A 20,888-nucleotide genomic window follows, 5' to 3' on the forward strand; every position below is an offset into this window, starting at 1 on the left:
AGGCTTTTATTATAGAGGATATCAACTAAAGAAGGCTGTGAAAATACAGTTAAGAATATTTCATAAAGCCCATGTGCCCAACCAGCCACTCCTTCTCCACTTTAAGAGATTCATGCACACCCTGATAGTCAGATCTAGCCCTGCCACTAGGTGAACTAGGTGGTTGCCTAGGGCAGCAAGCAGGAAGGGGCAGCAACAGCACAGCTCATTTTTTACCCAGAGAGTAAAAACAGGGCCAGACCACCTGCTAGGCAGTCCTAGTTGACCATCCGGGGCAGCAACCTGTGGGGTGTGCGGTTGCATCCCACCCCTTTCACCAGCACAGGTGGGTGCACACACACACCTTCTGTGCATTGTCCAAGTGAGCTGCTCACTTGCTCTCCTCACTGCCTCCATCCACCACTCCTGCTGTTACCAGCTGTCTCTGGGCAGCTGGCCTGCCATGGCATGTTATAATCACATTGCTGGATTGTGCATTGTCATCATAATGTGCTGCAGTAGGCTGGCTCCACAGAACCAGCAGGTGAAGGCAGCAAAACAGCAAGAACAGCTAGTGGGTAGGCAGGAGTGCAACAGGGACAGCCTGACTGTTTGCTTGATGGGGGCTTAGCTGCCTGCCCACTTACCCACTCTGAGGACCGGAGGTGCTTGTCCATGTGGGTGAAGGGGACATGGGGAAAACAAAACCAGGCTTTACCTGGGGTGGTAGCAATTCTTGGACTAGCCCTGCTGAGAGGCAGATGGTGCTCTGGTGAGAGGGCTTCAGTGGAGGAGGCAAACTTGGTCCATTCCTTTGCATGCCGTGAGCTGCACATTTGTTTGTTTGTTTAGCAAACATATTTCTATTCGGCCCAAAACGTACATCTCTGGGTGGCTTTGACTGAAATAAAAGGGAAACGCTTTTTGACTGCGAAAATTTTCTGGCCACCTGCAGCCTCAAGGAATCCTGGGTTGTGTGTGTGTAGTAAATGAAAAACATATAGCATTGGATTTGGAATTTGGCCAATCTTTAGCAGACATGTGGATAAAGGATTCCAAACTGGAAAGCAGCCACCAGGAATGCCTCTTCCTGTGCCTGCATCATTCAGATATACAGTACGGTATACAGATATATATTGTATTGTATATCTACAGATATATGGGACACAGTGAAGAATTTAGGTTAGATCCTCTAAGAACTTGGGTCCAAAAGGAAATATTGAATTGGGCCACACATATGGGTTTAACACTGACAAATTACTATGACGGAAAAGAAAGGCTCATATGCGGACTCAAAAAGGAATTAGGAACAAAGGAGCACATGTGAAAGAAAATCGTATGTCTGCGCAAAATCTATTGCACAATTTCTATAATGACATTTTCATAATTTTAAAAACTTGTTTTAATAACTATTTTATTCTATTGTTTTTAGTGTGTCATGTATTTTAATCTGAGACTTGTAAATATTTTAAATTTCATACACTGCCTAGAGATGTCAATATAAAAATATATAAAAAGTATAAAAATATGATAGATAGATGGATGGATAGATAGAATGATCGACAGAGAGATAGAAGTAAATGGATGCAGGAAGAGCTTGCTCAGGAGCAGACACAGCACATGTTGCACACTGTGTTGTGCAAGTGGAAGAATGTTTAAAATACATTTTGAATTTCAGAAGAGGAAACTTCTCTAAAATGTGGAGTATGGTGAAAAGAAAGCTGAAAGGGAAAATCAGGAGAGCCACTTTGCTCCAGATTGCATGGAGTTTACTCAAAAACCACAATACTAGAAGCCCAGTATACCCAAAAGGTACGAATACCCAAAAGGAGGAAAGGTATCACTAATTCCCAGAGGATGCCAGCATGGCTAACAGGTACCATCAAGGAAGCCATAAAAAGGAAGAAGACTTCTTTCCGAAATTGGAAGGCCTGTCCAAATGAAAAGAACAGAAAGGAACACAAACTCTGGCAAAAGAAATGCAAGGTGACAATAAGGGAGGCAAAAAGGGAGGCAAGTAAGGGAGGTTACCCCTGCTAACTATGCAAAGAGGCACCTTTTAATGTGGTGATTCTCTTTATTTAGCAGGGGGAGAGTAACTGGCCCTGTCCACCCCCAGGACAGTACCTCCAGTGACTGTTGCTGGTGTCTATCTTATGTTTCTTTTTAGATTGTGAGCCCTTCGGGGACAGGGTTCCATCTTATTTGTTTGTTATATCTTTGTGTAAACCGCCCTGAGCCATTTTTGGAAGGGCAGTATAGAAATCGAAGGAATGAATGAAAGAAATGAAATGAATGAAAAAGAGAGTTTGAGGAACATATAGCTTAAAGTGTCAAGGGGAATAACAAAAATGTTTTTGAATACATCGGATGCAGGAAACCTGCCAGGGAGATGGTTGGACCATTAGACAATGAGGGAGTTAAAGAGATTATTAAGGATTATATGGAGGTTGCAGAGAAGCTAAATAAGTTCTTTGCGTCTGTCTTCACGGCAGAGGATACTGAGCATATACCTGTTCCTGAAACAGGCTTTTCGGGGATGGAGGCTAAAGAACTGAGTCAGATAGATGTGACAGGAGATGATGTTCTAAACTGTCTGGAAAAACTGAAAAATAACAAATCACCAGGGCCGGATGGCATCCATCCAAGAGTCCTCAAGGAACTCAAATGTGGAATTGCCGACCCCCTTGCTAAAATATATAACTTATCCCTGCAATTGGGCTCTGTACCAGAGGACTGGAAAGTAGCAAACGTAACACCGATTTTCAAAAAGGGATCCAGGGGCGATCTAGGAAATTACAGGCCGGTTAGCTTAACGTCCACTCCAGGCAAATTGATGGAAAGCATCCTCAAGGATAAAACTGTAAGGCACATAGAAGAACAGGCCCTGCTGGGAATGAACCAGCATGGGTTCCACAAAGGTAAATCTTGCCTGACCAACCTTTTGGAGTTCTTTGAGAGTGTCAACAAGTGTGTGGATCAAGGTGATCCAGTTGATATAGTATACCTGGACTTGCAAAAAGCTTTCAACAAAGTTCCTCATCAAAGACTCCTGAGAAAACCTAGCAGTCATGGGATAAGAGGACAAGTACATGTGTGGATTGCTAACTGGTTGAAAGACAGGAAACAGAGGGTAGGGATAAATGGAGAGTTTTCATAATGGAGGGAAGTAAGAAGTGGGGTCCCCCAGGCATCTGTTCTGGTACCCGTGCTTTTTAATTTATTCATAAGTGATCTACAAGCAGGGGTAAGTGGCAAGTTGGCAAAATTTGCAGATGATACCAAACTCTTTTGGGTAGTGAAATCCAAAATGGATTGTGAGGAGCTCCAAAAGGATCTCTCCAAACTAGGGGAGTGGGTGAAAAAATGGCAAATGCAGTTCAGTGCTGGCAAGTGTGAAGACATGCACAATGGGACAAAAAACCCCAACCTCAATTATACACTGATGGGATCTGAGCTGTCTGTGACTGACCAGGAAAGGGATCTTGGGGTCGTGGTGGACAGCTCATTGAAAGTGTCAACTCAATGTATGGCAACAGTGAAAAAGGCCAATTCCATGCTAGGAATAATTAGGAATGGGATTGAAAATAAAACCGGTAATATTATAATACCCTTATAAAAAACTATGCTGCAGCCACATCTGCGTACAATTCTGGTCACCACATCTAAAAAAAGACATTGTAGAACTGGAAAAGGTGCAGAAGAGGGCAATCAAGATGATCAGAGGCCTAGAGCCCCTTTCTTATGAGGCAAGGCTACAACACCAGAGGCTTTTTAGTTTAGAAAAAAGATGACTGCAGGGAGACATGATAGAGGTCTATAAAATCATGCACGGTGTGGAGAAAATGGATAGAGAGAAATTCTTCTCCCTCTCACATAACTCTAGAACCAGGGATCATACCATGAAATTGATTGCCAGGAAATCTAGGACCAACAAATGGAAGTACTTTTTCACATGACGCATAATCACCTTGTATAATTCTCTGCCACAAGATGTGGTGACAGCCAACAACCTGGATGGCTTTAAGAGGGGTCTGGAAAACTTCATGGAGGAGAGGTCTATCAACATCTACTAGTCAGAGGGCTATAGGCCAGAGGGCTATAGGATGCCTCTGAGTACCAGTTGCAGGGGAGTAACAGCAGGAGAGAGGGCATGCCCTCAACTCCTGCCTGTGGCTTCCCAGAGGCATCTGGTGGGCCACTGTGCGAAACAGGATGCTAGACTAGATGGGTCTTGGGCCTGGTACAAGCAGGGCTGTTCTTCTGTAACTCTAACAGTTACCCTTTCTTTTTAAGACATTTCTTGTTCTCTGGGAGTGAAGAAAGATTTCACCAGCCATCCCTGACAGATGCCCTTCTATGCTTATACCATCACTAAAGACAGTGAGAGCAGAGGCTGTTTGCTCCTCCTCCCTTCCCTTTCTTCCAGAGGCATATCTAGGGAAAATAGCACCTAGGACATTCACTGAAATTGCGCCCCTGTCCAAACATCTGACAGAGCAGACTATTATTTCTTAGATGGTTGGCAACCCCACACAGTAATTAATTTATGCAGCAGGAGGCCAGAACGCAAGGCATTTTCTTTCCCATTTCACAAATAAGTGCAAGCTAGAAGCAGCCTACCCTTCTATTTGAAGAATCCTGACTCTGATTCCAAAAGCAGAGAAATGGAGAACAATACACACAACACAGTCTATAGGGTTGCCAACTTTTTTTAATCAGTCCTGTTCCTGTGCCTTGAACAGCAGTCTGAGAGACAAAGAAAGTTAGCAACTGAAGCCTTTCCTAGTATGAATATGCGGGGGGTGGAAGCATTACTGGGAGGTGGGCTGCTATTAAAGGTGCAGGAGCAGAGCTGATTAAAAAAGATGGCAAGCATACAGTACCAAAAAGCAGAGTGGGGGCATTTGCAAACAGCTGGCAGCAATCAAAAGCAAATAGCGGCAAAGTTTAGCTCCTAGTCAAGTCACCACTTTGAGAATCCCTTTGCTTCATTTATGCAAACAGCTTATCGTCGGTCCCCGCCCCCTTCCAAATCACAATAGTCACCAGCAGCAGTTTATCTCCTAGGCAAGCCACCACTTCATGCAAATAAACTCACAGCCTGCCTGCTTCTTCTTAAAACCCACCCACCCATCCCTGAGCAGCAGAAGGAAGGCAAAGAAAAGGAGGGAGGAGAGAACGTCGGGGCTTTGCCTAAGTTCAAGAGGAAGGCTTCTGTTCTGAGTAGGGAGTGTATGGGGAAGGCATCAAGGGGCAGCTGGTGTGTGTGTGGCGGGGGGGCACTAACTGCTCCAGCCTGGCTGGCTGTGGTGGGGCTTCCCAGCAAAGGGTGGGTGTGGGGTGCAGAAAGAGGCACCAGGATGGGATTACTTGAGACTGAGGGCAGTAGTAGAGGTACATACCTGCTGTCAAAAGCCATGTGCTTTTGTTTACAAACAAATGCATGTGGCTGGAGGATGATGACATAGTGATGTCATGTGGGCGGGACAGTGCAGCTGTCAAAATGTGCTGACTTCACCAGAAATACGACACTGGCAATGCATCAGCGGAAATACATCAGTGGAAATGGTCAGAGGAGACCCCCCACGGTGCCGGAAAGGGTCAGAAGTAGGGGCACGCCCTCACCCCAGAAGTTTAGCCCCCACCCTTTCACTCCTACCCCCAGAATATGTCCAGGCATGTCTCAAAGGTGGGCATGTGACCCCTCTACAAACATGCCTAGCCACCCCTGGACCAATAGGAACAGGTTTCAGACCCCGGAAAGGTCCGAGTGCGCAGGCGTGATAATGGTCGGGCGGCCATTTTGTGTAACTTTATTGGCTAAAACGCGGTCAAGTGACCCCTCTACGAAAAGGTCTAGGGGCGGTGTGTTTAGAGGGAAACCATTTTGCAGCTGTACAGAGACGATGGCTGATGCTGGGACTCCACTGCGTCCCACTGACCCATCATTGCCACAGGCACCCACAAAGATTAGGCCTATGCAACCGCGGAGTCTGTCCTTCCCTCCTACTGGTATGAAAACCCACCAGATGGCTGACCTTATTGCTGGTGAGGTCCCAGAAACTAACTTTGCAGCAGAGCCAATGGATGAGGATGGTAAACTAGAATGTGATTGCGGTCGCTGTAACACCAACCTTGTAACCCCCATGGAAACTGAAGATGGAGAGCCTCCAGCTACTGCCTCCAAAGTGGGAAACATGTGTTCATCAGATTCTGCCTTTCTGTTCCCTCTGGATCAAAACCATATTGGGCAGTCATTCTCTGAACTAAGTCTAGCATAGCCTCAAAAGTTGCTGGCTCATTCTCTCTTACGAGGCCCAATTTATCTCTCTTTCAGGGTAGGAGACCCTGTAAGAGAGCCTTTAGGTCTCTCACATTCCATTGTGCATCAGCGAGACTAGGGGCTGCATGTGACACAATTAGTAACCCAGCCAAAAATATTCCCATAGCTGCTCTGAAGAAGAAACTGACTGGATTCTCCCCAGGTTTTTGCCTAGCAGTCACTCCCTTTTCCTGCTTTCCCCCAGCTGGCAGTATTACCGAGCACATGGCCTGACACGTACCCCACAAGTCTAGAATATATGCCTGGTTAACCCTTGTTACATGCATGTTGAACTTTTGTAGGAGCCTGGCCTGCAATCCTGCTGGAGCAGCAGCTCTTAGCAAAGTTCTCATCTCCTCTAGGGTCAGCCTCATGTCTGCTTGAAGCCGGACAAATCCAGGCATCCACTCTACAATTGTGTCTGCACATAGAATTGGCAAAGTTTTTGCCAATTCTTTGGCTTCCACAAGGTTCATATTAGTAATGGTGATAGAGCTGCCCTCCTCCAAGCCATTAACATTTCTCCCTAAGAATTTCACTAGTTGGTAGGGATGTGCATGGCCTCCAAACTGGTCTGGTTTGGCACAGGGGGTTGTACCTTTAAGGGCGGGGGGGTAGTACTCCCCCCCCGCCGCTCTTCCCCCTCCGGCGCTGTGGTTTTCTTTAAAGTTCCTGGGGCGGCAGCGTTCCTCCCTGCCACCCCTACCCCCATCATTAGCCTTCCATGCGCCCGTTCCACCGCGTGTGCGCACCTGCCGCCGCCACGCGCGTGCTCCACAGACGTCACACGTCACTTCGTCTCTGGAAGGCTAACAACGGGGTCAGGGGCGGCAGGGAGGTACGCCACCCCAGGAACTTTAAAGAAAACCACAGTGCCGGAGGGGGAAGAGCAGCGCGGGGGTAAGTACTACCCCCCCGCCCTTAAAGGTACAACCCCCCTCCGTGCCGAACCGCCGGACCAGCTCGGAACCAGACCGGTTCGGAGGCCTCCAGCTTGGCCTCCGAACTGGTTCGGGCACATCCCTACTAGCTGGTTCCCTGGCTGGCTCTTCTATGGCTGATACTGCCTCCCAGCTGGTCTCAGGATCAATCTCTGTTATGCTTGCAATGTGTAGGGTCTTTTGTTGTAATTCCCTTTTTAACTGTTGGATCTGGGACTGGCACTTACAGGGCTGTTTTGTGTCTGAAAGCCTAGGTTTTGAATGTTCTTTAATGAGATCCCTGTAGCCAGGGATGGCTGAATTCTTTTTCTCCAATTCTGCCAATTCTGTGGCTAGCCGCTGGTTGGCAATGCCTAGGCTTTCAATGTGGTCTTTATAACGATATGTGGAGTCCTCCAGCTGCTTTAGAGCAAGGGATTCCTTGGTCTTTGCATGGCATATCTCTTCCTGAGCTACATCTAGCTGTCTCTGCAGAGTAGCTATGCGGGATTCTGTGTCTAAAGTCAAGCTTTTAATTTCTGACATTAAATCTTCATTCTTTTCTGTCAAAGTTCTGATTTTCCCTTCTCTTAGATCAGCTTGTTCTCCCCGTTTGCACACCAGAATTCTAAGGAGAGTCATTAAAGCTGCCCATTTGTCTTTGTTAGTGGGAGCTACCTTAATGCAATATAGCAATAGCAATAGCAATAGCACTTACATTTATATACCGCTCTATAGCCAGAGCTCTCTAAGCGGTTTACAATGATGTAGCATATTGCCCCCAACATTCTGGGTACTCATTTTACCGACCTCGGAAGGATGGAAGGCTGAGTCAACCTTGAGCCCCTGGTCAGGATCGAACTTGTAACCTTCTGGTTACAGGGCGGCAGTTTTACCACTGCACCACCAGGGGCTCTCAAATATCTCTCAAAGACCGTCTTGCAATCCTCAAGAGCAGGCATCCCCAAACTGCGGCCCTCCAGATGTTGCTGAACTACAACTCCCAGCATCCCTAGACACAATAGATATAGCTGGGTATGCTGGGAGTTGTAATTCAGCAACATCTGGAGGGCCGCAGTTTGAGGATGCCTGCTCAAGAGTATTGATCCTCTGCTTAACAAATGCTAAGTTGGGGAAGGGAATAGCCAGTTCATCCAGTGCTTGTTCCCTGTGTCCCTTTCTAGGTCCCTGAAATGCCAGATCAATATCATTCTCCTCCCAGGACTGAATTTTGGGTTTGCTCTCTTTCTCCTTTCGCTTCCAGAAAGCCATGGTGTCACCAATATCCTGCCGTTGACTACGCCATCTGTTGGGAACCAGGCCTGATTTGTATACTAAATATGCTCATTAGCTAGCATACAAAATTAGGCCTGTTTCATCAGTGTCACAAAGTGACCAGTTCTTTTATATAGTGACCATGTATGATCTGGGCGCAAGGAAGAAAGGAGATCAAAGCAATCCTAAAAGATTAAATGGGCTTTACTGAGTATAAGAGAATAAGAACATCAATCTAACTGAGCAGAAAGCAGAACAATCTATCAGTATTACTCAACCCTAGCCAGCAACAACATTCACCCAGTGTTCCTAACTAACATATGTGTGTGTGTTGAATCTTCCTAGAGCCAGAATTCAGATATAGGTGGAAAAGGGGGGGGGTAAGGAAGGTTGAGGACTGACATGGGTTGGGGAGATCAGGAATTAGTAGAGGGAAGAGGGGAAAGGAGAAGGAGGGGAAAGGATGGAGGGATCCAAGGCTTGTGGAATAGCATATTACCATTGCTGGGGAAGTCTTGACTTCTCACTGCACAGCAGAAGTCACAGAGAGTTCCTGTCCATGGACAGAGTTATTGCTTGTTGCCCCATGGCTTAGCAGCAAACTCTGGGATGGCAGATGCTGCTCTGACTCTCAGCCTTGCTCTCAGCCTGCTTGATCATTGCTCTAAAAGCTCCTGTCTCCAGCAACAGCCTCGCTCCTTCAGCTGAAGGCTCCACCGTTCTCAAGCCTCTGACCCTGGTAATATGCTATTCCACAAGCCTTGGATCCCTCCATCCTTTCCCCTCCTTCTCCTTTCCCCTCTTCCCTCTACTAATTCCTGATCTCCCCAACCCATGCCAGTCCTCAACCTTCCTTACCCCCCCTTTTCCGCCTATATCTGAATTCTCCCTCAGATGAGGATTGTATCCGAGGATCATGGTAATCGCGACCTACTGCTCCGAGACAGGGCCAATCAGAAAAGATCTTGCTAGCAGGAGGGAGGGACAACCCCCTCACCCCTTCAGTCGTTCGCCCTGTCTCGCTTCAAGCAGATGCCCTTTTTCGCTTCACTCCATGCTGTCTCAGCTTATTTTTCTAGTTCTCCCTTGTTAATTCTGGACTTCCTAGTCTGTTTCCCTGCGCCCCTTGCCGCCCCACTGTCCAGGGCCCTGCTTCAGCAGCGCCCGTTCTATTCCTGGTGGACGACAGGGAGCAGTCGGATGATTCTGGCAAGGAGGAGGGGGAGCTTTCGGGCGATGAACAGGAAAGCTTGCTGCCATCGCAAGCCCCCTATAGGCTATTTAACCAAGCAGACTTCCCGGTACTCCTCCATAAGGCACATAAATCATTGAATTTTGGAGGAGCTTGTGCCTGCTCCTCAGGATTCCTCTGAGGGGGATCCAGCTGTTTTGCCATCACTAAAGGCCCCAGAGGTGGTGGTGCCATGCCCACAGATTTTCCTGGACATTATCCAGGGCAAATGGGACCAGCCCTTGGAGAGAAAGGCCCTCCGCCCAGGGTCAGACGCCTTTACACTATCTCCAGGGCAGTAATGGACAAGCTCCAGGTTCCCCCAGTGGACAAGGAGGTTGCGTCTCTTGTTACTGGGGCAGTCCTCCCAAGGGATGGTGACAAGGTATTACGTAATGTGGAGGACAAGAAGTGTGACGCTTCCTTGCACTGGTCACATGAGGCTTCTGCACTCGCTGTCAGGGCTTCTGTGGCAAACTCTATATTCTCTCGGGCTTCTGTCCTTTGGGTTAAGGAGCTTCTACCCCTGGTCTCTCCAGAACTAGTGGCCCTCAGACAAGGTCTTAACAAGCTGGGCAAGGCTTCTGCTTTTATGGCCAATAGCTCTCTTGATACCGTCCAATTGTCCGCCAGGGCCATGGCTTGTGACATCACTGTTAGACGCCACTTGTGGCTCAATAATTGGAAAGTAGATCACAAATCGAGGAGTAATTTGGCCAATTCTTCCTTTAAGGGGGGTAAGCTGTTCGGCGAGGCGCTACAACCGGTGCTGGTCGAGACTAAGGACAGGAAGAAGGCTATGCCTTCCTCAGTGCAACGGCAGGATCGCAGGTCTTTTTCAGCTGCCTCTTCTTCTTCCTCCTATTTCTCTAGCAACTTTGGTCATAGGGGATTCCAGTCTAATTTTTGTGCCCGTCAGGGTAAACAGGACAAGACTGCCTGGTCCAGGCCCCAAGGCTTTGTCCTGGATCGCCCACAAACAAAGTTTCAGCAGTCGGGCCAGTACCCAAAGTCTGGTTTCAAACGTTCCACTCCACAATGACTCTGTTTTGGAGCCACAGGTGGGCGGCCGGCTAGTTTTCTTCTCCCAGGAGTAGTTCAGGACCTGTGCGGATGCATGGATTCGGCGCACGGTTTCTCAGGGCTACAGCCTGGAGTTTCTGTCGTGCCCACCAGACCGTTTTCTGTGCTCCCCTCAGTCACACAATCTGTGCAAGCACTATCTGATGGTCAAAGCTATTCACCACCTGCTCAACATCAAGGCAATCGAGCGGGTTCCTCCAGAGGAAGTGGGACATGGAGTCTATTCTATTCTCTTCTTGGTGCCAAAAAAGAACACAGAATGGAGGGCCATCCTGGACTTGAAGTTTGTCAATCGCTTCCTCAAAGGGAGGCGGTTTCAGATGGAAACCCTCCGGTCCATTCTAACGGCTCTTCAGGTAGGGGATTTCTTGGCCTCCATAGATCTCAGGGAGGCTTATCTTCATGTCCCCTTCCATCCTCTGGACAGGAAGTTTCTGCATTTTGCCTACGCAGGGGTTCATTATCAGTACCGGGCTCTCCCCTTCGGTCTCTCGACTGAGCCGAGAGTGTTCACCAAGATCATGGTGGCACTCGTGGCGCACTTGAGAACCAAGGGGATCCATCTGTATCCGTATTTGGACGACCTTTTAATAAGTTCGCCTTCGTGGAGGAAGGCCCAGGTCGATGTCAAGGAGACCCTAGTGGTATTGGCAGCCCACGGGTTTCTTGTGAATTTCAAGAAGAGTTCCCTCATCCCCAGGACCAGGATTCAGCATCTGGGGGTGGTCATCGATTCCACCCAGGGGACGGTTCACCTGACCAGCAAAAGGAGACGGAAACTGTACGTGGTTTGCCGCAGGCTGCTGATTCGTCCTCAGTCAAACATTCTGTATCTGTCACAATTGCAGGGTCTTATGGTTTCCACAATTGGGATCGTGGCTTGGGCACGTTTTCATTCCCGGCCCCTACAGTGGTTTATCTTACCAGTTCAGGAACTGGTCGCAAGCAGGTCCAGCCTCAGGGTACCCCTGACTCCGCAGGTGCGTCTCTCTCGGGTGGTGGACGTCCTGGGCTCTTCACAAAGGGGTAAGTTTTCTACCGGCTGACCATGTCGTAGTCACAACCGACGCCAGTCTCCTGGGATGGGGAGGTCATTGCGGATGCCAGGTGGCTCAGGGTCAATGGTCAGAGGAGGAACAGTGTCAGTCCATCAACTGGCTGGAACTCCAGGCCATTCCGCTGGTCTTTGTCCAGTTCCTTCCCGAGATTCGTGGTCGGCATGTCCTGGTTTGCACTGACAGCGCCACAGCCAAGGCACATCTCAACCGTCAGGGAGGGGTGAAGTCTTGGGCGTTGATGTGTGAGGCTGAAAAACTGCTGAGTTGGGCAGAAAAGTATCTGTGTTCGCTCGAGGCCGACCACATCATCGGGGTGGACAACAGGTTGGCAGACTGGTTGAGCTGGTCTCAGCTGGATCAGGGGGAATGGATTCTGGACGATTGAGTATTCCAGGAAATTGTTCACCAGTTCAGAGTCCCTCTGGTCGACCTCTTCGCGGTTCCAACCAATGCCAAGGTGCCCAGATACTTTTCAAGGTATCCGTCTCCGGGGGTGGAGGGGGTGGATTCTCTTCTGTCCCCCTGGCCGCAGGGTCTGCTTTATGCGTTCCCACCTTTTGCTGTTCTGTCCCGAATGGTGCGAAGGATTCATTACCAAAAAACGGAGATCATTCTTGTGGCTCCGTGTTAGCCACGTCGGCCCTGGTTTTCGGACCTGGTTGCCCTCTTGATAGAGCCTCCCTTGCCTCTTGGGAATCGGGCCCATCTCCTTCATCAGGGTCCTGTCCTTCACCCAGACCCAGAGTGGATCAATCTTCACGCCTGGAGATTGAGCGGGACTCTTTAGCACTATGCGGCTATCCCTCCGCAGCCCAAGATACCATCATGGCTTCTAGGCGCCCATCCACGGCCCGTGTCTAACAATCAACTTGGCAGGTGTATTCGCGGTGGTGTCACGCTTCTGGGGGAAACCCTTTGGCAGCCTCTGTTGCACAGGTTTTGGGGTTTTTGCAGTTGGGTCTAGATAAAAGCCTTCGTCCCAATACTCTGCATCGCCAGATGTTTGCTATCGCATCTGTGCTACAAGTTCCAGGCCTTCCTTCCATGGCCGGGCATCCTCATATACAGCGTTTCCTGAAGGGGGCGGCTGTTTTGAAGCCTCCCCCTGTTCACCCCTTCCCCACTTGGGATCTCAATTTGGTACTCAGGGTCCTGTCAAAGGCTCCCTTTGAGCCACTGCGTACTGTATCTTTACGTATTCTTACCTTGAAGGTCTTGTTTTTGATAGCCATCACGTCGGCTTGATGGGTCTCCGATCTGGGCGCCCTGTCAGTCAGTCAGGAGTTGTGTCTGGTTTTTCCTGACCATGTGGTGCTACATACAGACCCAACTTACCTTCCTAAGGTGAACTCAGTGTTCCACAGGGTGCAGGAGCTGATGCTTCCTTCTTTTTGTCCCAGTCCCTCTTCTCCTAAGGAGAGGGACTGGCACAAATTGGATGTCCGTCGTGCGATCCGCATTTACCTAAGGCGAACCAAACCCTTTAGGGTTTCTGAGTCCTTTTTTGTTTCTTTTCGTGCCTTTTCGAAGGGAAGGAAGATTTCTAATTCTTCTCTATCACGCTTGATCTGTCAAACCATCCAGCTGGCATATGCTACGGCAGGGGAGGCTCCGCCTGAAGGCATTACTGCTCACTCCACTCGAAGCACAGCTGCCTCCACGGCTCTATCTACCTTGGCCCCCCTGGCCGACATTTGTAGGGCTGCCACCTGGGCTTCCCTCTCGACTTTTGTTAAACATTACAAAATACACAATTGGGCCTCTGCTGACACATCTTTTGGTTGGCGTGTATTACAGCGGGTAGTTCCTTCCTAGGATCAGACCTTATGTTTTGCCCTCCCATAATTAGTAACAACTTGGGTATGTCCCATGATCCTCGGATACAATCCTCATCTGAGGGAGAATGAATCGTTGGCACTTACCTGAATGGTCATTCTCCTCAGACATACTGTATGGATTGTATCCGACCCACCCGTTTGTGTGTCTGATCCTGTCCCCCGCTTATTATCCTTCTTCCACTGTACCCTATATTTATATGGGGTGGTGTTTTGCTCCTCTGACTTGTGGTCTTCTCGAGGGGGTGATTCAGTGTTAGGTTTAGAATGGGGATTTTACCAGTTTGCTAATCTGTGTTTTTTGGGGAAATTGTTGTCTGTGTTTAGACTTCCTGTCTATGTGGGTACGTTGCCTTCCTTTCTTATTCTACAGTGTTTTTTATGGAGCATTGAAGTGCTGTTTTATCGACTGAAGGGGTGAGGGGGTTGTCCCTCCCTCCTGCTAGCAAGATCTTTTCTGATTGGCCCTGTCTCGGAGCAGTAGATCGCGATAACCATGATCCTCGGATACAATCCATACGTCTGAGGAGAATGACCATTCAGGTAAGTGCCAACGATTCATTCTATTAGGCTCTAGGAAGATTTAATACACACACATTTGTTAGTTAGGAACACTAGGTGAATGTTGTTGCTGACTAGGGTTGAAATGTTGTTAGTAATACTGATAGATTGTTCTGCTTTCTGCTCAGTTAGATTGATGTTGTTATTCTTTTATACACAATAAAGCCCATTTAATCATTTAGGATTGCTTTGATCTCCTTTCTTCCTTGCACCCAGATCCTACATGGTCACCGTATAAAAGAACTGGTCACTTTGTGACACTGATGAAACAGGCCTAATTTTGTATGCTAGCTAATGAGCATATTTAGTATACAAATCAGGCCTGGTTCCCAATAATACAGAGGTTCTCAAACTTGGGTCCTCAGATGTTAATGGACTTCAACTCCCATAATCTGGTTCCTGTACCCGTTGTCATTAGTTTAGTCTTCTTGACATTTAGTTGTAGTCCCATTTTTTTACTGTGCTCCTTGACTTTCATTACGAGAGCTTGCAGATCATCCGCATTCTCAGCTATCAGAGTGGTGTCATCAGCGTAGCACAGGTTATTGATGTTTCTTCCTCCAGGTTTAAAACTACGCTCATCTTCTTCCAATCCAGCTTCTCTCAGTATATATTCAGCATATAAACTGAATAAAGAAGGAGAAAGTATACAGCCTTTTCTTATTCTTTTGCCAATCTGGAACCAGTCTGTTTCACCATGTTCCATCTGGACTGTGGCTTCCTGTCCTGTGTATAGGTTTCTCATGAGAACAATGAGATGTTCTGGGATGTCCATTTTCCCAAGGATATTCCACAACTTGATATGGTCGACACAATCAAAGGCTTTTCTGTAGTCAATAGAGCACATATTGATTTCTGGTATTCTTTGCCTTTCTCAATTATCCACCATGCATCAACAATGATGTCTCTTGTTCCTCGGCCTTTTCTGAAACCACCTTGAACATCCGGCATTTGCCTTTCCACTTAGGGCTCTAATCTGCGTTGGACTACAGGAATTAGCATGTGGTATTTGCCACATTACATTACACATTCTTTTTTGACTATCTGCTCCATCTGTTTTCCCTTCTGCAATCTATCATTTATCTTCAGCAGGTACCAACAGTGCTTGTTCACTGTCTTACCAAGTTCAAAGCCCATCATCATCTCAGATGTACTTGTCTTGAGAAATCTGAGGTGCATTTTTTTCTGCTTTTCTTCCTTTTTAAATTATGCAACGTCATCCAAAAATAGTGGGGTTTGCCCATGTGCTCTTTAATGGTAATCCTCCTACAAATCCATCCACATGGCACCTATTTTAACCTGGCCGCTGTATTTTTGCACAGATAAGCATCCTTTTAACCCTTCTACTCATTTGAGTTCCTAACTCATATCAAACATCTATAATTAAATATATAAAACATTCTCTTCTAATCTGTGTATGTTCCTGTAGTAAAGGGGTTGCTTCTTCTGAAGTGTTAAAACCTGCCCCTACTGTGTGGCCAGACCCCAGGCAAAGCAAACTGGGACTGGGTAAAATGAAATGGCCCCAACAAGGTGAAAAATCCTATCACAATTCAATGTTTCCTTTAGGCTAATGCAGTAGTCAAGATATTGTTAACCATTAATTGGTTTATTTATTTTATTGTTCAATTTTTATACTGCCTTTCATAAGACATCCCAAGACAGTTTACAAAAGTTAAAATACAACAAAACTCCATAAAAACCACATTTAAAAACACAGAGTCAGTTAAACAGTAAAAAAGAATAAAACACACACACACACACACACACAAACCCACCACAAAAATCACAAAAAAGACAAACAGAAGCAGGAAAGCTGAGAGACCTGGCAGCCCCTAAGGGGTAAAAGCCTGAACAAATAAAATGGTCTTTAGTTGTTGTTTTTTTAAAGCAAGTTACACCAACTGTAGTTTCCAAATAGTCTTCAAGGGCAGCCCCACATAAAGCTCATTGCAGTAATCCAGCAGCAATGTGACTAAGGCATGGATAACTGCGGCCAGATCTGCCTTCTCAAGAAAGGTTTGCAACTGGCACACTAGCCGAAGCTGTGCAAAGGCACTCGTGACCACCATCTCCACTCGAGCATCCAAAAGCAGAGCTGGGTCCAGCAACACCCCCAAGTTGTACACCTGCTCTTTCAAGGGGAGCACAAACCCATACAGAGCTGGTTGAATCACCCTATCCCAATTGGCTTCTCTATTGACCAACAGCACCGCTGGATTTAACCTGGATTTAACCTGGATTTAACCTCAGTTTGCTAGCCCACATCCAGCCTATCACCACCTCCAGTACCTGGTCATCTGCAAACTGATGACACTTCAGTCCAAATCTCATCATGACCTTTCGTTATGGTTTAATGTAGACGGCATGGGGGACATTACTGAGCCTTGTGGGACCCAGAGTCAATGGTGCTGAGAAGTCCAGCAGAACCAACCAGGATGCCCTCCTCCTGCCTAGTTCCTGATAAAGGTCATCCACCAGGGAAACCAAAGCAGTTTCAGTCCCAAACCCAGGACAGAAGCCAGACTGAAAGGGATCTAGATCATCCATATCATCCAAGACCTTTTCTAGCTGCACAGACACCACACACTCTATCACCTTGCTTTGAAAGGGAAGATTTGAAACAGGCTGGCAGTTTTCAAGGTTCGTGGAATAAGGGAGAGCTTTTAAAATAGTGGTTAGGTCTGGCTGAACCAGTTCACAGACTGGTTCAGGGGATATACTTGTAAAGGCAGGGGGGAGAGAAAGGGTACTTAGTACCTTCTGTTTGCAGTTGGCGGGGACAGCGGTGGCACCTGGAACTCCTCCAACTGCCCACAGGCCTCCAGGAGAACAGCCTGGGCCAGCTGCAGCCCGGTTCAGGCTGTTCTTCAGGAGGCTGACGGCGGATTTGGAGGAGCCAAAAATGGCCCAAATGGCTTTTGCAGGACCAGGGGGAGGCCAGTGGGGGGCGAAGGAAACTGAGGAAACTCCCTCCCCTGTGGCCATGCCAGCATCGTCCCAAGGCCGCCAGACATGCTGTGCCGCAGTGGTGAGTTTAATTTTAAAAGAAAAAAGTTTAGAACCACCAAACTGGCTCAGATTCAAGCTGGGCTCTGTGTATGTGTGTGTGTGTGTGTTTGTGTGTGTGTGTGTGTGTGTGTGTGTGTGTGTGTGTGTGTGTGTGTGTTCAGTTCCACAAAACTGAACTGGGGCAAACCAGTTGTGTGCACACCCTACCCCTAGGCAGTGTCAAACCTGGCCAGTTCCTGATGACACCGTAGTAAACAGGTCACTGTTTGAGATGGACCTGAACACACACAAACATTTTGGAACAGCCCAAGTATTGTCAGGTCTTTGGTCATGTGCAAATGTGAGCAATGCAATCTAAAATTTAAAAAAAAAAAATCATGGAAAAGGACAAAGCAAAGAAGCACTGAAACATGAGTAGAAATGAGGCAAAGTTAAAAGAGCTAATGTGAACCCATCCAAAGTTGCAGGTGACATTTCTTGTGCTTGTCTCCATCCTACTATTGATCACTGTGATGAGGATTGTGTTTAAAGAATTAACCAGGATTGCTGTGTGATAGGTGCTCCATGGCCCGAGAACCTGGAATTTCTGGACAGTCCCAGTCCTGCCACTGCAGTTAAACCACATTTAACTGGGCTCGATCCTGCTTAAATGTTGTTGAACTGCAGCAAATGGACTGGGATTGCCAGGAAATTCTGGGTTCTCAGGTCATGTTCCTTGGGAGCACCTAGGAGTCAGCAACCCTGGTGAACTCTTTAAATGCACTCCTCATCATGAGAATGTGGCTTACCTACTGTATCTATCATTTCATCTATCATACGGAGTCCTGAGATTAATCTTGTTCTATGGGTATTATTTGGGGCGGGGGAATGGAAGCGGAGAGGGTGAGGTGAAGATTAATTTACTCAATTGGTATTAATTTCCATCAGGTAGGTTAAAAAAAAAAGCAAAGGTGAACCCAAGTTTTCCAGCCTTTGAAATCAGGTTCTTAAACTAAGAAATAAATTCTAATTTCAGGATCTTAAAGGTGCTGTATTAAAAATCTGCAGTTTCCTGGGAAAGCAGCTGATTGACCAGGAGGTGGACCAAGTTGTGGAACTGGCTGCTTTCAAGAACATGAAAAATGATCCTAGGGCAAATATTGAACACATTCCTGAGGAGTACATGGAGAAAAGCCATGGGAAATTTCTTCGCAAAGGTAATACTGAGATGATCGAATGCAATCCACCTTACTTTGATGGCATGAGATATTTTTCACTGAGTTCTTCTAGAATGTAAGCAAAAGCAAAATGTCTTGCTCCCATGTGGGACACAATCTACTAAGTATGCACAAGCCCCACTGTAAAAAAGGAGGAGCAGTGCAAAACCAGTCTCATGCGACTACCATGCACTTAAATGGGGCTTGAGCACACAAACCTCTTGGAGCAATGCATTTAATATTATACATGATTTAGATTCATTTCTTCCAATGTTTTGGAATCCAAGTGGACAGAGTTCTGCCTTAGTGAGTGACCAATATGCCTATGGTCTGTGCTGGAAGTGGAGCCAGGGAATGCAAAGGGTTTCTAGAGGACCATAGTAGTGTCCAAAGGTTTGTGCAAAGCGAGTAGGATTTTTTACTCCTGCAGACTCCCATGGCAGATTCCCCACAGTTTCAAAACTGATTTCTCACTCTGTTGGTGGGGGTAGGCCATTTAAGAACCCTCAAGGTCCCTTGTTTGTGCTGAACACATCTGTCTTTCTGTTTAAATTCTGGCTCACATCTGTTATTTTTTCAATTCATTCTGATTGCATTTCTCAATTTTATTTATCAAAACATTTAGATGACTGATGACTGACCCAGCTAAATCAACCTTTGTTGATTATAAAATAGTCTCATAGATTTCAGAAGATTGTGGTCCTTGTGTTCTGTTCTGATTTTTAGCCTACTCTTAATTGACTTGCTACCTTTCCTTGTACATTAATTTAGAAGAGTTGCCCCAGATCCAGAGATTTTCATGCAGCAAGAAGTTGTACAAGGATCTTCCCTCCTAAGCCTGATTGGTGCTTTCAGTACTTTACCCTATTGATGGAGCAGGGTGTGTGTTTGGAATAAATTCTCCATCAATTTTTCATCCATGTCTGTGTATGATGCCAGAAGTGCATTCACAATGCAGGATGCAAGATGAATTTTGGTTTCTCTCTTTCGCCCAGGAGCACTATTTAATTCAGATGGAGCAAGTTGATAGACGCTTGAAAAAGTGTCTGCTTTGATGTAGCAGTTTTGCAATTTGGATTCTACACAAACATATTGGGCACAATCCATGCAAAATTAAGCACGGTTAAGTCTCTTGGATTGGATTGGATGGCAGATATTTACATACAAGCTGAACTCTCTCTTTTAAATACATTGGTCTTAAAGAGTGATTGGTTTAATAGTGCTCAGTAGTCCTCCTGTGAATGCTATATTGCATGTAAAACTGGTTCTTCTCTGCTTATTCTGCCCTGTTCTTTTCAGGCACAGCTGGAGACTGGAAAAATATACTGACTGTATCACAGAATGAAAGATGTGACAAGATTTTTGAGGAGAAAATGAAGGATTTTCCTTTCAAGGTCATCCGGGATATCAAAGAATTACAGATTGATTGTCATTCTGGTAATGCTTAAGAAGCAGGAGTGTAGCTATACATTAAACAAGGGGGAGGCGAGTGTCCTTGGGCTCTGTGGGGTGCACTGGCTAGGTGACAGTTCATTCTTCACTCTCCCCCAACCACCTCCTTGACTCAAAGACATACTGTTGGCTTCTAATCTGAGCCGTCACCTCAACTTCAAGTGAGACAAATCCTTTCCAAGAGGGGAGGGGGAAGAGTGTCAGGCAGCATCCCTTCCTCCTCCTCTCCTGACAAGCTGACTAGTGCTCTGGTTCAGCTGACAATTTCCCCAGCCTGGCTGACAGGGTCAACAATGAAGGAAGTGTTACAGAAATATCAGCCAGCCAGTCACAAGGAGAGGAAGAAGGAGGGATGCTGAAGCTGAGACACAGCTGAAAAATCAACAATTAAATTATCTTAGGGACCCTTTTAAAATCCTGCTTTCATTTAAAAGAACAAGGTAATACCGTCATACTCATTTTCTCTGCTTTCTCCAGTTTCCCTCTAAACTCTGGGGTGAAATGTGGGTGTGTGTGAGAGAGAGAGCGGGGACGGGGGGAGAGTTAACAAATATGATAGAAGCATTGTTGATGTGTGAATGTATAACATGATTGTAGTAGGGTTTTTGAGCCAGGGGGATGTGTGCATGTGCAACTGTGTGTGTGAAAGTGTCCGCATGAATGGGGAGTGTGTGATATTATTTGCATAAGAGCAAGAGAAAAGGTTTGTCAAGAATGTTGCGGTTTTCACCAAATCCTTACCATTCTTCTTCAGCAAAGTTTGGGGTTGGGGTGGGGGAGTGGGACTGGGGGAACCTAGGACCCATCTTCATTTTTTGTCTTAGGGCCCACTCCAACCTTGCTACATACATCCCTGCCAAGAAGAAAAAGCTTCTTTAAACAATGCTTCTGACATATCTCACTTCTGTACTACATTTTTGCTTATAATTGCTTTTGCACAAAAATAATCTTAACTATAAGT

The 20,888-nt window shown here is 46.7% G+C and overlaps 1 pseudogene; it reads left to right on the forward strand.

Annotated features, from left to right (window-relative positions):
- Positions 1-19,923, forward strand: part of LOC128339246 (amine sulfotransferase-like) — a 47,405-nt pseudogene extending 27,482 nt beyond the window's left edge.
- The last annotated feature ends 965 nt before the right edge of the window (positions 19,924-20,888 follow it).

This window comes from Hemicordylus capensis, chromosome 1 (assembly GCF_027244095.1).
Source record: "Hemicordylus capensis ecotype Gifberg chromosome 1, rHemCap1.1.pri, whole genome shotgun sequence".
Classification (NCBI taxonomy): domain Eukaryota; kingdom Metazoa; phylum Chordata; class Lepidosauria; order Squamata; family Cordylidae; genus Hemicordylus; species Hemicordylus capensis.